This window comes from Panulirus ornatus, chromosome 16, assembly GCF_036320965.1.
Source record: "Panulirus ornatus isolate Po-2019 chromosome 16, ASM3632096v1, whole genome shotgun sequence".
Classification (NCBI taxonomy): Eukaryota; Metazoa; Arthropoda; class Malacostraca; order Decapoda; family Palinuridae; genus Panulirus; species Panulirus ornatus.
The window spans coordinates 41,539,702-41,556,431 of NC_092239.1; the positions used below are offsets into that span (position 1 = coordinate 41,539,702).

Genomic DNA, 16,730 nt, shown 5'->3' on the forward strand with positions numbered 1-16,730 from the left:
CGTCTCAATGGTTTCAGTGCATGTCATTATTATTCTTTTTTTTTCATGGAGCAACGTCTCTCTCTCTCTCTCTCTCTCTCTCTCTCTCTCTCTCTCTCTCTCTCTCTCTCTCTCTCTTTGTCTCTGTCTCCCGCGTTAGCGAGGTAGCGCAAGGAAACAGACGAAAGAATGGCCTAACCCACCCACATACACATGTATATACATACACGTCCACATACACACATATACATACCTAAACATTTCAACGTATACATATATATACATACACAGACATATACATATATACACATGTACATAATTCATACTTGCTGCCCTTATTCATTCCCGTCGCCACCCCGCCACACATGAAATGACAACCCCCTGCCCCAGCACGTGCGCGACGTAGCGCTAGGAAAAGACAACAAAGGCCACATTCGTTCACACTCAGTCTCTAGCTGTCATGTATAATGCACCGAAACCACAGCTCCCTTTCCACATCCAGGCCCCACAAAACTTTCCATGGTTTACCCCAGACGCTTCCCATCCCCTGGTTCAATCCACTGACAGCACGTCGACCCCAGTATACCACATCGTTCCAATTCACTCTATTCCTTGCACGCCTTTCACCCTCTTGCATGTTCAGGCACCGACCGCTCAAAATCGCGAAGGGAGACGCGGGACAGGTAAAACTGACACTAGGCCTGAATGTTAGGAGACTAAATGACTGAACATTAGGAGACTCAATGGCCTGAACTTTAGAAGACTAAATGGCCTGAACTTTGGGAGACTAAATGGCCTGAACGTTAGGAGACTAAATGACTGAACATTAGGAGACTCAATGGCCTGAACTTTAGAAGACTAAATGGCCTGAACTTTAGAAGACTAAATGGCCTGAACGTTAGGAGACTAAATGACTGAACATTAGGAGACTCAATGGCCTGAACTTTAGAAGACTAAATGGCCTGAACTTTAGAAGACTAAATGGCCTGAACTTTAGGAGACTAAATGACTGAACATTAGGAGACTCAATGGCCTGAACTTTGGGAGACTAAATGGCCTGAACTTTAGGAGACTAAATGGCCTGAACATTAGGAGACCAAATGGCCTGAACTTTAGGAAGCTAAATGGCCTGAACTTTAGGAGACTAAATGGCCTGAACTTTAGGAGATTAAATGGCCTGAACATTAGGAGACCAAATGGCCTGAACTTTAGGAAGGTAAATGGCCTGAACTTTAGGAGACTAAATGGCCTGAACTTTAGGAGACTAAATGGCCTGAACTTTTTCATTTTGATAAGACAGAATGATGAATGATCTGATGACAAATTCAAAATTGGAGCGGCATTCTTAAAGTACCAACACAAGAACGTTTGATGAGAAGCCAAGAGAAATATAGTTTGATAAGATGATATGACGACACATGGCGAAAATGGAAGATGAAATGATTGTAAATGATTACATATGAAAAGCAGAGGAGAACGGATGAATGATAAAGGATTAGAAAGAAAGGATAGAAGGATTCGCAAAGAAAGAAGAAGAGTCTTGAGAAAGAATGAAATCATTTGAGGGAGAGACAATAAAGACTGAATGAAGAGAAACGAATCAATAACACACAAAACAATTTCCAGGAATTCTTTTCGTATGAAAACAAAGCGAAAAGCCATATCATCTGAGAAAGAGTAATTCAAAGTTGTTGAAATATGTCTGGACGACTCAGAGAAAAATATACAAAATACACACTTGACCAATACTCAACACCTTAGTACAATAACAAGAAAGAAAATATAAGTAACGAGACATCATAAGTAACGAGACATCGAACCAAATCTGACAGGAATAGCATTACGAACATTGAAGTGAAAGTGATAACTACAGCATCAGACTGGCTCAGAAGATCAGCACTGGAACCAGTGGCTGTACCACCTGTTCGCCACAGACAGACAATGATAACAATAACAAAACCACTCATGTTACGAAAGAGGCAAAAGCCTTGAGGAGACTAGCACAGTCGAGGTACATAGAATGGCTTATGTGTCGTCAGCACTCATAGGAGGATCTATACATTTCATCGAATAGTATTGACCAGTACGTCTGACATCACACGTTCATGAAAGTCTCTTAAAGAGTGACTAAGAAGCACATGCTGAGACTAGCAACGAAGGTCAACATGAATTCATGGAAGGTAATATTAAACAGACTCACTCGCCAGCTTAATCCAAGTAGGTAAATGAGGTTCTGATGCAAGAAAGTAGGGGACTGGATACTGCTTTCTAGGCTTTGCGAGTGTAGTCGATGGAGTTGAATACACGACTTTGATTACATTGGTTGTATGTAGACTAAATATCAAAGGTAAAGGTAATTCAGAATGCTGGCAAGCAGTGCAGTGTCTGATGATGGTGTATCATGAGGTGAGAAGTAAGCAAGTAACTGCTTATGAGATCAAACACAGATAGATAGATGAAGGGTGGAGTATGGTGTGATGTCCTGCACATGACACCATCATAATCACAGTGAAAATTGGTAGTATAGAAGACAAAATGAAAAAGGAAATAAATATGATGTACAAATGGGCAAAACAGAGAAGCGAATGGAATTCGCTAGAGATAAAATTGAGCAAAAAGTCATGAAATAATAACAATGTAGCGATCACCGCTCACATGAGTCCAGCAGGGAGAGACTTGAAACAGAAAGTTAAAGATGCAGGAGTCATCAAAAATGAAAAACTGGAATTGAAGACAGAATTGCATAAACTGAATTATCATCGAGTCACTTAATGAACGGTGTGGTAATGGCAACTCTCACCACGAAAAGATATAAGATAAATATGAGGAAAAATGCTTCAGTGGATGTACGAGAGGGCAAAGTTGAATACTGCTGTGATGAATGATCACTCACACATCAAGGTGAAATCCTATGCTGGAGTGAGTTCAAAAAACCCTGTACGAGTAAGACTGGGAACTGTCATAAAGAATTGAAACAGCTTAAACCAAGTAATCTAGGAAAAAGGGAAAGACATATAATAATCCATACTTGATGACTTGCTTATTTGCAATGAGATTCTGCCAAGTGGCAAGGCGAGCGCGTAGCGCTTACCAATGGAAAATTCAAAAGTTACGAAGAACAAGTCGTGTGGGTTATGTGTGAGATGGAGACAATATATGTTTGTGGACTGAAAGCCAACAGCCCATGTACAGTTGAGACAGAAAGAAAGGACAGCTACCTGGGCTAAAGAAGTGAAAACTGACAGCCACTGATGTACTGGCTCACTGGGCAGCCGTCCCTAACCCTCCAATATACCCAGGAGGGCAGTAGCGGTAATATACCTCCCTGGCCGGGGTCTGCCTACCACCTACTACCTCAGACAGAAGCACAGCCACATCCTAGGATTAAACAGAAATATCAAATAGGAAGAAACACAGTGATGAAAGCTGCAAGACTTCCTAGGATAAAATCAACAACACACAAGATAGAAAATGAGAACCTGGGAAGAGAGACGAGAGACCATTTGTTCATCGATATCAGAAATTGAAATGGGGGTGACCGCTGAAAACTTCAAAAGAAAATACAATTAGACAATTGTCACAAAAGCATTTCAGGTGACTCCAAGATAGACAGCAGAGCAACACGTATGCCAACAGAGACGAAGAGAACTTTGAGACACGTTAGGATACGAAGTGAGCACCAAGTGCTGCCATCACCTCACGTAGTACTCCGCTCCAGCACCTCCCTTTCACTCGCTCTTTCTTCAGTTCCATTCCTTCCTCCTCCTCCTTTCACTTCCCCCTCCTCCTCCCATGTCTGGGAGGGTTTACGTCTGAAGGGGGGTTGTGGGTGGGAGGCCCTTGGCTTTGGAGGAAAGGAAGGGGACCCTGAAGGAGTACGGGAAGGGGAACAGGAGAAGGAGGGAGGGAAGTAGGGGGAGAAGGGGAATTCAACGTTGACTTGGGAAGGTAGACTTGCGTTCTACTCGCGACCATGGAACCTGTTTTTATCTCCCTCCCTCCAGATATGGGTTTCTATCCCAGTCCCCCCACCATCACCCTTCCTACCACACCCTCCCTTCCCTGCCACCCAATCGCTCTCTCCAATCGTTTCGGGCCTCTACATCACACCGCACGTGCTCCACGCTTGCTTATACTTCCATACCCATAAACGTCGAAGAAGACGACTAGAACGACTACCACCACCACCACGACTACCACCACCACCACGACTACCACCAACACCACGTTTCCTATATCAAGATTACCAAGGAAATATCCATTAGTCTCCAGCGCTGAGAAATGGCGTTGTTAGTCAGTGGCGAGATACGTTTGTCAGTCAAAGATAGTGGCTGGGCCAAGCACAGTTAGTGGCCGGGCCGAGCCCAGTGAGTGGCTGGGCCAAGCCCAGTTAGTGGCTGGGCCGAGCCCAGTTAGTGGCTGGGCCATGCCCAGTGAGTGGCAGGGCCGAGCCCAGTTAGTGGCTGGGCCGAGCCCACTGAGTGGCTGGGCCGAGCCCAGTTAGTGACCGAGCCGAGCCTAGTCGTGAGTGGGATGAGAGTGAAGCAGAAGGGTCGGTCAGAGGGCCCTCCCTGTAAGGCCGGGCCGCTGGACGCCTGGGCAAGAAAGAGAAAGTTGCAGGCGAGATCCGCCAGCCCGCCCGCCCGCCCGCCAGCCAGCCAGCCAACACCACGGTCAAGCACCACACGCACGCAAACAACTACGGGCACGGACGCACACACGGGAACGCACACAAGCACAGACACGCACTCAAAGCATAATCACGTATACTCATGCAGAGACGCAATATAGGTGTATTTAGACACGCTTATGTTCCCCCCCGCTCCACAAACACATTAATGACCACATATAATAGAGATGCCTTACTCGTTGATACCGCCTAACATTACTCACTGTCAGAACTGACGAAATCAAGAGCAGTTTAGTTAAAGTCAAGGGGGATGCCTACCCTCTGCTCCCCTTTTACCGCCAGCAGCCTTAACATATATATATATATTTCTCCGAGTATGAACAGGTCCAGCTGGCCAGTCGGAGGTGGTGATCAAGCCAACACAAACACAGTAGAAGAGGGTCGCTCATTCTCATTTCTTTACTTTGCCAGACCACAAGGTTTGGACGGTTGCTACGAGCACATGAGAACGACAGATGACAGACGCCTGAAGGTCTTTGACCAGGTCATCTGCTGAAGGACAATATTAGTGTCCTAGGTTCCTTGTCCAAAATGACGCAGACAAGGGCCGCCATGCTGATTGAGACTAGTCGTCTGGATGAACTGAGGTAGAGAGAAGCACACCAGATGTTGATATAGATGTTAGGAGGCCGGAGCAGCCCAGCTGGCCGGTGCCCCTCAGTCTGACCCCACGGTGACGTCATGCCTCACTCTTACAACCAGGGGTCTGACCCAACACATGAACACCAGCGTGGAGTATGGTGACTCCTGGGGAGGAGGGTGCTGCACTGCTGGGGGACTTTACTTGCTGGGGTGTTGCACTACTGCAGTGACTGCACTTTTTGGGATTGCAATATCGAGGACTGTTCTGCTAGGGATGGTACTGCCAGGGGATTGTATTTATGGAGTGCTGCTACTAGAGTAGGAGGAAGTGTACTGCTGGAGACTGTCTTGCAAGGGATCATACTGCTAGGGGTCTCTCTACCAAAGGTGAGCTACGCTGCTGGAGGACTGTACTGCTGGAGTACACTGCTGCTGGAGGACTGTACTGCTGGAGTACACTGCTGCTGGAGGACTGTACTCCTGGAGTACACTACTGCTGGTGGACTGTACTCCTGGAGTATACTGCTGCTGGAAGACTGTACTCCTGGAGTACACTACTGCTGGAGGACTGTACTGCTGGAGGACTGTACTGCTGGAGGACACTGATGCTAAGAGTTATACTACTGTTGTTAAGCTCCATCGAAGGTGGACTTTACTGCTTAGGAAATGTACTGCTGGGTACTGTATTGTTGAGATTTATACCGCTGGAAGACTACTGAAGATGGAGTGTGCTGCTGGGGGGCTATACTACTGGGAATCATACTACTGGAGGAATCTACTGAAGGTAGACTGTGCTGCCAGAGGGCTGTGGTGAGTGGGGACGTTCTGCTGGGTGCTGAAATAATCCTATAACATATAATGTTGCTATTCCCGTCCCGGCCAGGTGAGGTCATGCAGGGATGGCTGCCGCCCCAACTGTTGCTCTCTGACCTACTCCTATGCTCCGTGCGTGGGTGACAGGACTGCATCACTGGGACTCTCGCATTCAAGAGGACGACGAAGAAGAAATGAGTGACAGATAACATGGAAAATGTGCTGACACGACACAGAAATGAACTTGTAGAGAGGTTGGAACGGGTTCCAGGTACAAAAGCGGAGGATCTTACTGGAAAACGTTTCCAGTAAGAATCCTCTTTAACCTCGGGATCACGACGTTGTGATCCTAAGGCACCACGCCCTCGACCCTCTTTGACCTGGCTCTAGAAGGATCAGGTGAAGGCTAGGTCATCATACCCATGGCGTCATACCTTCGTGCTGAAGGATTCCATGATTATGTTGTAGAATCTGTGTATATAAGACGGGCAGCTCATCACTGAAAAGGAAAACGTTGCATCAAGAGTGCCAGCTCAAGACTCTATCCCGGAAAGGCAGGCGGTCCACACAGCAACGGAGGAAGAAGAGGAGGAGGAACAGGAACCAGGGCACCAGGCACCCTGGCCGTCAGCAGAGGCAGCCGTCCCGCCCACACAGCAGGAAGACAAGAGGCTTCTCCTCATAGGGATGACGACAGCTAAACGAAAGTCAGCAGTGGAGGATGTGACGAGGGAGACCAACCACAAGGGCTCGAGGTGGAGTTGAAGAATGGCAACTAAGGCTCTCACTGGTCTACTGGCCAAAAGGCATTCACGGTAGTTTGTGACTGGTCATATATACGTATACTGGTAACACATACAGCTCGCGTACTATAGTGCTATATGATGTTGCTGACTATAGATATCATAACACGGATTCAGAGAAAAAGATAAATCGCAATTCTATCCCTGTGTTACAGGAACACACCTCCGCTACACCACAGCATCTACGCTACACCCGAGCACCTAGTCACACACACACACACACACACACACACACACACACACACCCTACACTTTAATACTCAGACACCAACACAATAACACCTACAGAGACGCAGAGTAATTCCTAAATACCCTTCGCTCAGCACCAGCTAACGTGTCCAGTCCTTCACATGCATGCAGATCAGAGGGGATCAACGCTCTCTTGAACAGTGACGCGTACAGCGTACGCAACGCCTGGAAGTATACAGCCAGCGTCTGTACGCATGAAGCGTACTGTATATAGAATGTACATCAACAGAACACTAGTGCACATTACAATACGCACATAGTACTACTGATTCAAGTGTATAATACATGTACACCTGCAACACATCGATATTCATCACATATACACATTAGAAAATGGAGGACGTGCTCTATATACACAAAGGTATATACCAAAGCGGGTGGGAGATGCTGATAATACATACACATCAAGATCTGATACATATTCGCGGTACATACCGTACACACAACCCAGATAAATGTGTGCCTTAATGGAGGGCGCGCGGGTGAAAGTATGTGTGTGTGTGTGTGTGTGTGTGTGTGTGTGTGTGTGTGTGTGTGTGTGTGTGTGTGTGTGTGTGTGTGTGTGTGTGTGTGTGTGTGTGTGTGTGGGTGGGTCAAGTGTTTTAGCTCCCCACCTCCCCACCTGTACATTGCCCACCTCCTCTGTTACCCACTCCATCTCTTGCCAGACGCCTACCCCAACCAGTTACGGCCACCCATACCCCCTGTCATTTCCTGTGGCAGCTACGCCCCCCTCTGGCGAAGTGTACGCCCACTTCCTGTGACAGCCACGCCCCCTCTGGTGAAGTACCAACCTACCCCAGCTGCAGCCACGCCCCCTCGGGTGATGTGACGACCCACCCCTGCAGTAACCACCTCCTCAGTGCCACTGTGCACCCCTAACCAGCCCTAGGCGATCACCTTAACAGATCTAGTTCGACTTGGTGCAGACTGGTTCTGTAGCCATGTTCCTTCCCATGTCTGACCTGTTCCTACCAACACACACCACTCATCTGTAATCCCACTAACTGATTGATCCCGTAATGATATAAGTAATAATAATAATAATGACGATAATAATGATAATGATAATAATAATAATAATAATAATAATAATAATAATAATGAAAATAATGATGATGAAGATAATGATAATAATAATAATAATGATAATAATAATAATGATAATAATAATAATAATAGAAGAAGAAGAAGAAGAAGAAGAAGAAGAAGAAGAAGAAGAAGAAGAAGAAGAAGAAGAAGACGAAGAAGAAGAAGAAGAAGAAGAAGAAGAAGAAGAGAGGGAGAAGGGGAAAAAGAAAGAAATCTTTCCATCGGGAGTAATTACTCCAAGTATCAGGTGGTTATCACATGGGTACCCGGCAGCTGGCCACACTGCTGCCCTAGGCTCGTGGGCCACACACAGCAGTACGAGGAAGATCGATGCACCTTCGACAGGAACGTTGGAGGAGCAGGAGGGCACGTTGCCAAGCCTCGATGACCCCAGTGAGAAGTATGGCCTTCGCCGGACGCCAAGACCCCAGTGAGAGGTCTTGTTCCCCCCTCACCATCCCCCCATTTTCACCATCACCAGGCACCAAGACCCCAGTGAGAGTTCTGCCGCCCCCATCCCCATTTTCACCATCACCAGGCACCAAGACTTAGTGAGAGGTCTGGCCCCTCACCAACATCACCAGACACCAAGACCCCAGTGTGAGGTCTGCCGCCCCCATCCCCATTTTCACCATCACCAGGCACCAAGACTTAGTGAGAGGTCTGGCCCCTCACCAACACCATCACCAGACACCAAGACCCCAGTGAGAGGTCTGGCCCCCCCTTATCATCACCATCACCAGATCCCAAGATATCATCAAGAAGTCTCATCTCTACGCTATCACCTAAAACCCTCATCCAGCAGCCTGTTGGGGAAAACAGCCTGCGGACAGCGAATTCGTGGAAAGACATTCCTTGCAAAGTCAGAGCAAAAGGTGGGACGCGTTCCAGTCACTTAGCACTTCCCTGAATGGAGGCCAGGGCGGCCCAGGTCGTCTTCTGATGCCACCAGAAGTAACTGATATGAACCGTAATGTCATGCCGGTAAGAGCCTCTGTTTGGTTCCTCTCTCTCCTCTCTCTCTCTCTCTCTCTCTCTCTCTCTCTCTCTCTCTCCTTTACTACCATCTCCCTTTTCTTCTCCCCATATTCTTCTCCCTACACCACCACACACACACGCACACCCCTCTCCTCCTCGTCTCCCCACCGGCGGTGGCCCCCGCGGGCTACTGGACCAGCTACTGGTACTTGGCGTCGTGAGAAAGACCTGCTGACACTTTCACCCACCCACCGGCCCCACACCACCCCACCCTGCCAGCCCCGTCCCGCCCCGCCCAACCTTGCCCCGCCCAGCCACCTGTGTCTGTTACAGACACATGCATCCACCATGGAGGGATACTGATTACGGACTACAATCAAAATAGATATAAATACTAATAAAGAGAGAAAACGAGATGTGGGAACGTCAACCACAGCAAAGTAGACTTGATAATAATGATATAAAAACAGTTCAAAGTCATGTTTCCTTGGCAAGTTGCTCTCATACCTTCACATCAGCTGTACACCTCAAAGTAGCTGCCAAGCATCGCTCTCAGGTCCATCTATTTATCTTTATATCTTCCTGTCTATCGATCTGTGTGTGTGTGTGTGTGTGTGTGTATTAGTGTAAGCTGGAGGCAAGTTTTCTCTAATTTACATAGGACTGAATACGACAGCAACTTTAAGCGTTATTGATACTTTTTATATTCTCTAATTTTCTCAATATCATTCTACCATTAGGTGGGTACTCCAACATCAGTTGTCTAAAATCATCTATTTCATTTCAATCAAGCTTTCGTCTTCACAGAGGCATCATCAGGAATTTACAAAAAAAAGAGAAAAAACTGTGGCACAAAACTTGGATATAAAATGTAAACTGCAAACATGTTTATAAGAAACAATCTCAGAAAATCCCTAATAGCACATAAAAAGTTTGGAAAAACACTAAAAGCTATGCACAGTAACAATATCATGACGGGTAGAATAAGCTTCAACCTAGATACAAAATTTGCAAACTGAAATATAGAAAAACTTACGGTTGAGTAAACACAAAAGAACAATATTAAAAGAGCTGGTAATATAGACAGTCCGTCACTAAAGACACTAAGTTGGACGAAGCAAGACCGTTATCGTCCTGGTGTGGAGTTGAGGTTAGGTCGGGCTCGTCTGACTCTCTCTGACCCTCGTAGCCAAGGACCAAGTGGGTCAGTGACACGTTGCTCCTGTCCTGATATAGAGGACTTGGTGGCTTGTGGTGGGTCAGTGTCGTGTTCCACCTGTCCCAAAAGAGCATTAGGACTGCGTCCTATTGCTGGGCCAACAAAGAACCGTATAGCGGTGGTCATGTTTGTCTGGATGTTGATGACAGGTGCTTTCTCTCCAATGTGAATGGCCTCTAATATCTGTAGTCTCCCCCGATCACTGCAACTAGTATTGATTTTGGTGTTATTCACTATAACCTCCCTCGTTCGTCTCGTTCCATGTTTTTGTTCATGATATGTGATTCCACCTTCGGATTATTGTAGTATGTTATCAGACTGATATCCTTGTTTCTCAAGTGTAGCCACGTTTGAGTCAAGTTCGAAAACAGGAGGGTGAAAACTTCAGGCACATGAAAGTGTAAGGACAATCTCCCCATCCCAACTTCACCACCTCAACCTTAACTCTACATCCACCCGAACTCCGTCACAACCCCACCCCATATCTATCCCAACCCTATTACAATGCCCACCCCCACGCAACTCCACCCCACATCTACCCCTAACCCATTACAGTATCAACCTACATCCAAACCTGTCTCACTTCCACTCTCACCCCACCCTATCACAACCTAAACCTGAAACCCATCCCTAACCTACTCTGATCTCATCCCTCGCCTCAAGACTCCAAGTTATCGTACCTGAACACCTTTTTCACGATCAAACTCTTTCCAAGCTGCAGCCCCACACCACTACTGCGTGCCGAGCTTCATAATGGTGTCAGAAATACACTCTACGAAGCTGGTGAAAAGCCACGTAAACAAACATACAGCCAAACTGTTATCTCATATGAAAGTAAACGTCGTAAGGTCAACAGAGCAAGACCAACGGGCTGACGTCACAACAGGGAGGTAACGCCCGTCCGGATACTGTGGCGTCACACAGGTCACACAGCCCGTCACCCACGTCCACCTACCCATTTGTCTTTCCGAAACCCCTCGCAACTTTCTCATCACCTTCTGTGAGTCTGAAATTTCACTACTGTAATTCCACTTCTTAATACAGTAAAGACACATGACATCACTGTAACATCTATCTTGGATATTCAACATTACACATATAACTAAGTCTGCCTCTAAGAAGCGATGAATCCTGTTAATATGCAGTAAATTCTTCTCTTTTGTACAGTTGTTCTGACTATGCGAATGTCAGATCCATCGATGTATGGAGTGATGCTCTAATGTCTGGGTTGGTTCTATGTTCTATATACACTCACTAAAGAGAGCCGAGTCTAATGTAATCCGACCCATCATCTCTCCCACCCTAACCTAAAAACTTGTCAACTTGTCTCACTTATCCACCGTAAAACTGATTCTCTCTCCTTCTTCTACAGATATTACTTTGACTAGTGCTCCCGGGAGCTGGCTGCTTACGTGGCCCCCCACCATCAACTGGGCCATGTAATACTCAGCAAGCTACTGCGTCATAGGATTATCCTGAGCCGGTCAGACGTTCAGTAATGGACCGTTGTGACGTCTATTTCTTTCCCTACACTGCGGAGCTTAAGAACTCTTTACTCCCTTTTTCTTCCCCAACAACCACGATCTGCTCCCTTTCTAAAAGCAGATTCTCCTCTTCCTTCAGAAACTCTTCAAATATCTTTTCCTTTTCGCCTCTTACTTCTCCCTTTCTTTAAAACTTCTTCAGTGACGGGAGCCTCAGCTGCCCGTGCCGTCTCAGTTAACATACAAAACTCAGCTAAGACCTCCATATATGTCCATGATATGGTAACCCACCGTAAGAAAACGTTATAGATCAGTAATCACCCATAGTTTCTACCTGTTCCTAAGAATCTCAGGGTCACCGAGAGCTGTGAGTGACTCGTCCCATCATTCTGAGTCCGACTCTACCTGGAGAGGAGTCCAGAGTGTACCTAGAGTGCAGGATGAGTGACCCACAGAGACATGTCAGAGTGTAGCCTAACTTGCCCATCACCGTTGGTGTAGAATGGAAGTGTGAGTGACCTGCGTAATGGCGTAGCGTGAGTGACCTGTGTAACGGTGTAGTGCGAGTGACCTGCGTAATGGCGAAGTGTGAGTGACCTGTGTAACGGTGTAGTGTGAGTGACCTGCGTAATGGCGTAGCGTGAGTGGCCTGTGTAACAGTGTAGTGTGAGTGACCTTAGTAACGGTGACGCGTGGCTTGCGTAACGGTGTAGTGTGAGTGACCTTAGTAACGGTGACGCGTGAATGACCTGCATTTTCCAGAGTGAACGAGGCAGCCTCTCCTCCAGAAAATGTATCGTAAGCGATCTATCTTGCGTTCTTGGAGTATCAATCAACGCTTTACGTCATTCGGCGCACGGCATGGAGTTAACTATGACCTGGTGAAGATGGATGACTGTACTGACCTTTGGCCGCGACCTGCTGCAGCTACTGACGGTGAAGCCAAGGTCACGAAAGGAACCTGGAGACGCGTCTTACCTAGAACACAACAATGGAGTGTAATTAGTAATACACGTAATGTAACGTCATTTAGCAGGTTGAAAAGCAAGGAAAAGAGTGGGACCATTGACAGAGCACCAGGAAAAAGTAAACAGGTACATTTTGATATAAACATTTGAGAATACTTCGAAGAATAACATAATAGATTATGAAGTAGCTCTTCTAAGGACCAAAGGAAGTCGGTCCATAACATAATAGATTATGAAGTAGCTCTTCTAAGGACCAAAGGAAGTCGGTCCATAACATAATAGATTATGAAGTAGCTCTTCTAAGGACCAAAGGAAGTCGGTCCAATATGTTATAAATGTTGTGAAGATAATATATCCATGGAACCTAAAAAGCTTGAGCACCACCTAAGGGCCTTTGGATATGAGGGCGTAACACTTGGCCTGACCTAATGGGTCGAAGGCCGGATCAGCCATACCTAAGGGTCGTACCGTCGTGCTCAAGAGTATTACTGTCGTGTTGAAGCGACGCATCGTCGTGCATGGGGTGTTATAAATACTCACATCTACACTGTTCAGATGGTACGACATATGTGTAGTAACTATAACCATTAAGATACAATCTCTTTAAGATGACAGTATCAATGCACTCCCGTCCATTCCACGTAGCACTGTCTTAGAACAGAGACTGAACACTTCATGGCTGAAGTACTGTTACGACATTTATGATCTGTTATGATAGATATCTTAGTAGGGATTCTTCTGATCTCATCCCCAGGTCGTGTTACCTATTGTTGAAGTCTCTTGTAGCGAAAGCGTCCACCTGTATTGGGTCACCTTATGTATCAACAGGGAAAGAAAGAGGCTGACGCAAGATTAGTATACACAAAACTCTGTGTGTCGTTTGATATTGTGACCTGCTGACAGAGAGAAAAAGGAAGATTACCACATTTACCATCACTGGAAAAAGTGTTACATTTGTATTGTTACCATTATGTAAAAAATAATACGGGAAAAAAGTCTGTTACTACAGTTACCAATACAGCCAAAAAGAGGTAATCCATTACCATAATTACCAAGGCAGGAATAAAAAGTACCCTTACCACAGTCACCAATACAAAGATAAGTGAATAAGTGGCAATGACTTATCTCTAATTACTGAGATCTTAGAAGTCAAAGTGATCCTCGATACGTAACCTGGAGGTAATGAATCAAGCTCAGATCTTGAGCATTCGAAACGTGTATCGTTCTGATGAACATACGACAGAAGGCACGCTAACAGCAAGAGCGAAATACGTATGATCGTAGCGTGTAAAACCCGGCAGTAAATCCATAAGTTATAGGGATGCTAATGAATCCACAACTCTCTCTCTTTTGAATCTCCTTGAAGACGACTGCTCTCATATCACCAACACCACAACTCCTGAAGACGCTGCTCAAGAACTCTGGCAGCGCCTTGTTTTCAAGGTCACTCCTACTGAGATGGGAGGAAGAGAAAGACGTCAGTGAGGGACCTCTCCCCACAACTAGAGTCCATAGAACATGTGATGACAGCGACAAGAACACCTGGGGAACGAGTAAGAACAGCGGTAACAGCACCAGCTGTAGCATGAGATGCAACACCACCTGCCGGTGTGACAGCACCAGTAACAGCACCAGCTGTAGCATGAGATGCAACACCACCTGCCGGTGTGACAGCACCAGTAACAGCACCACACGTAACAACAGAAGCAACAGTACCAAATACAACAGAAGCAACAGCACTAAATACAACAGAAGCAACTGCACCAAATACAACAGAAGCAACAGCACCAAATGCAACAGAAGCAACAGAAGCAACAGCACCAAATGCAACAGAAGCAACAGCACCAAATACAACAGAAGCAACAGCACCAAATACAACAGAAGCAACAGCACCAAATGCAACAGAAGCAACAGAAGCAACAGCACCAAATGCAACAGAAGCAACAGTACCAAATACAACAGAAGCAACAGCACTAAATACAACAGAAGCAACAGCATCAAATACAACAGAAGCAACAGCACTAAATACAACAGGAGCAACAGCACCAAATGCAATAGAAGCAACAGCACTAAATACAACAGAAGCAACTGCACCAAATACAACAGAAGCAACAGCACCAAAGGCAACAGAAGCAACAGAAGCAACAGCACCAAATCCAACAGAAGCAACAGCACTAAATACAGCAGAAGCAACTGCATCAAATACAACAGAAGCAACAGCACCAAACACAACAGAAGCAACAGTATATGCAACTGTAACAGCGACGACACCAGCAGGGATGATAACAGAGGCATCAACGCCATGTAACGGATGTAACAAGAGAGTAACGCGTGCAGGAGTAACGGCAGCCAACACCACGGATAACAACAGTAACAGTAAGAATAACACGAGGATTATAAACGACAACAGAAGTCACACAACAGGAGTAACAACGGAACCAATATCGCCAGTAGGTGAGACAAGCACAGCAACGGACACACCAACAGTAATAACAACAACGGTAGTATTGCAACAGATGAATGAACGGTGACAGCATCAAAAGCAACGGGGGAATCAACAGTAACAGCAGCAAACAGAGGAATGAGTATTATCAAACAGTAGCAGAAACAGAGTCCAAAGTAAAAACAGCAAACGGAGAATCAACACTAACGGTAACAGAGAAACCAACGGCAACACCATCAACAGGAACTACAACAACAACAACAGCAACAACAGGAGAATCAACAGTAAGAGCTACAGCAACGGGAGAGCAATCAACAATACTGGTAATAGCTACAGGGTAGTCAATAATAACAACAGGAGCAGCAACAGAGACAACAACAGTAACAACTACAACAGAGGAACAGAGAGTAGCAAATGCAACAGACACAAACGGAAAACAGGGACAGCAACGGCTACAACACCAGGGAACAACAGTAGCTGCAGCACATACAGGTAACGTCAGGAGCAGCAACAGAAGGAGTATGGACAATGCAGCAACGGGAGCGGCCACAACAACAACGGTAGGAGCAACTGGAGCAGGAAATACAACAGGGATACAGCAAACTACAAGGGCTGCAGCAGGAACAGCAGGAGTAATTACAGTATGAGCTTCAGGAGGAGGAGGAGGAGGAGGAGGAGGAGGAGGAGGAGGAGGAGAAGAAGAAGAAGAAGAAGAAGAAGAAGAAGAAGAAGAAGAAGAAGAAGAAGAAGAAGAAGAAGACGTAGCAGCAGCAGCAGCAGCAGTAGCAGTAGCAGCAGCAGCAGCAGGAGCAGCAGCAGCAGCAGTAGCAGCAGCAGGAGCAGCAGCAGCAGCAGTAGCAGCAGCAGGAGCAGCAGTACTTGTGTCAGTGTCGACAAGACACGCCCCTCAGCTCCTCACATAAATCACAGACAGATAAGGGACTGGTTACTGATGGCCTAGTTGATCCTTTGTTAGTAACTGCTTGTTCAAAGGTCATTCCATCATGTCCACGTGAGTTAAGATCTATCAGCAATGTAAAGAGTGGTAATAGATTGTTACAGAGCAATACTTATGTAATCATTTCTGAATCTTGAATCTAGAACACCATCTTTAGGTCTGTTTGACCCGACGCTTCTCGAACTTCATCTGTTCTATTGGGGTTCTATATGTGTATGACCACATAGGTCCCTCTACCTTCAGTTCTGGTTCAGACATCTCCGAGGGCGGGTGCGTCCTCGCTGCTCCAATTCCTTCTGTATGTTTTATGGTGTTTGGGTCAATAGACCCATAGACTGATAGTGTGGGGGGAGGGGAGATAATACATAAATGATGAATGTCCGACATATTTTGGTAATGCACAGAAGTTCTCCGTCTGTTAGCAGGAAGCCAATGGTATGCAGAATGGATGCATTTGTAAAGTCCCATAAAT

General features: G+C 46.1%; 1 protein-coding gene across 1 annotated transcript in view; it reads right to left on the bottom strand.

Annotated features, from left to right (window-relative positions):
• Window positions 1–16,730, bottom strand: part of Prosap (SH3 and multiple ankyrin repeat domains prosap) — a 1,027,613-nt gene that overhangs the window by 963,720 nt on the left and 47,163 nt on the right.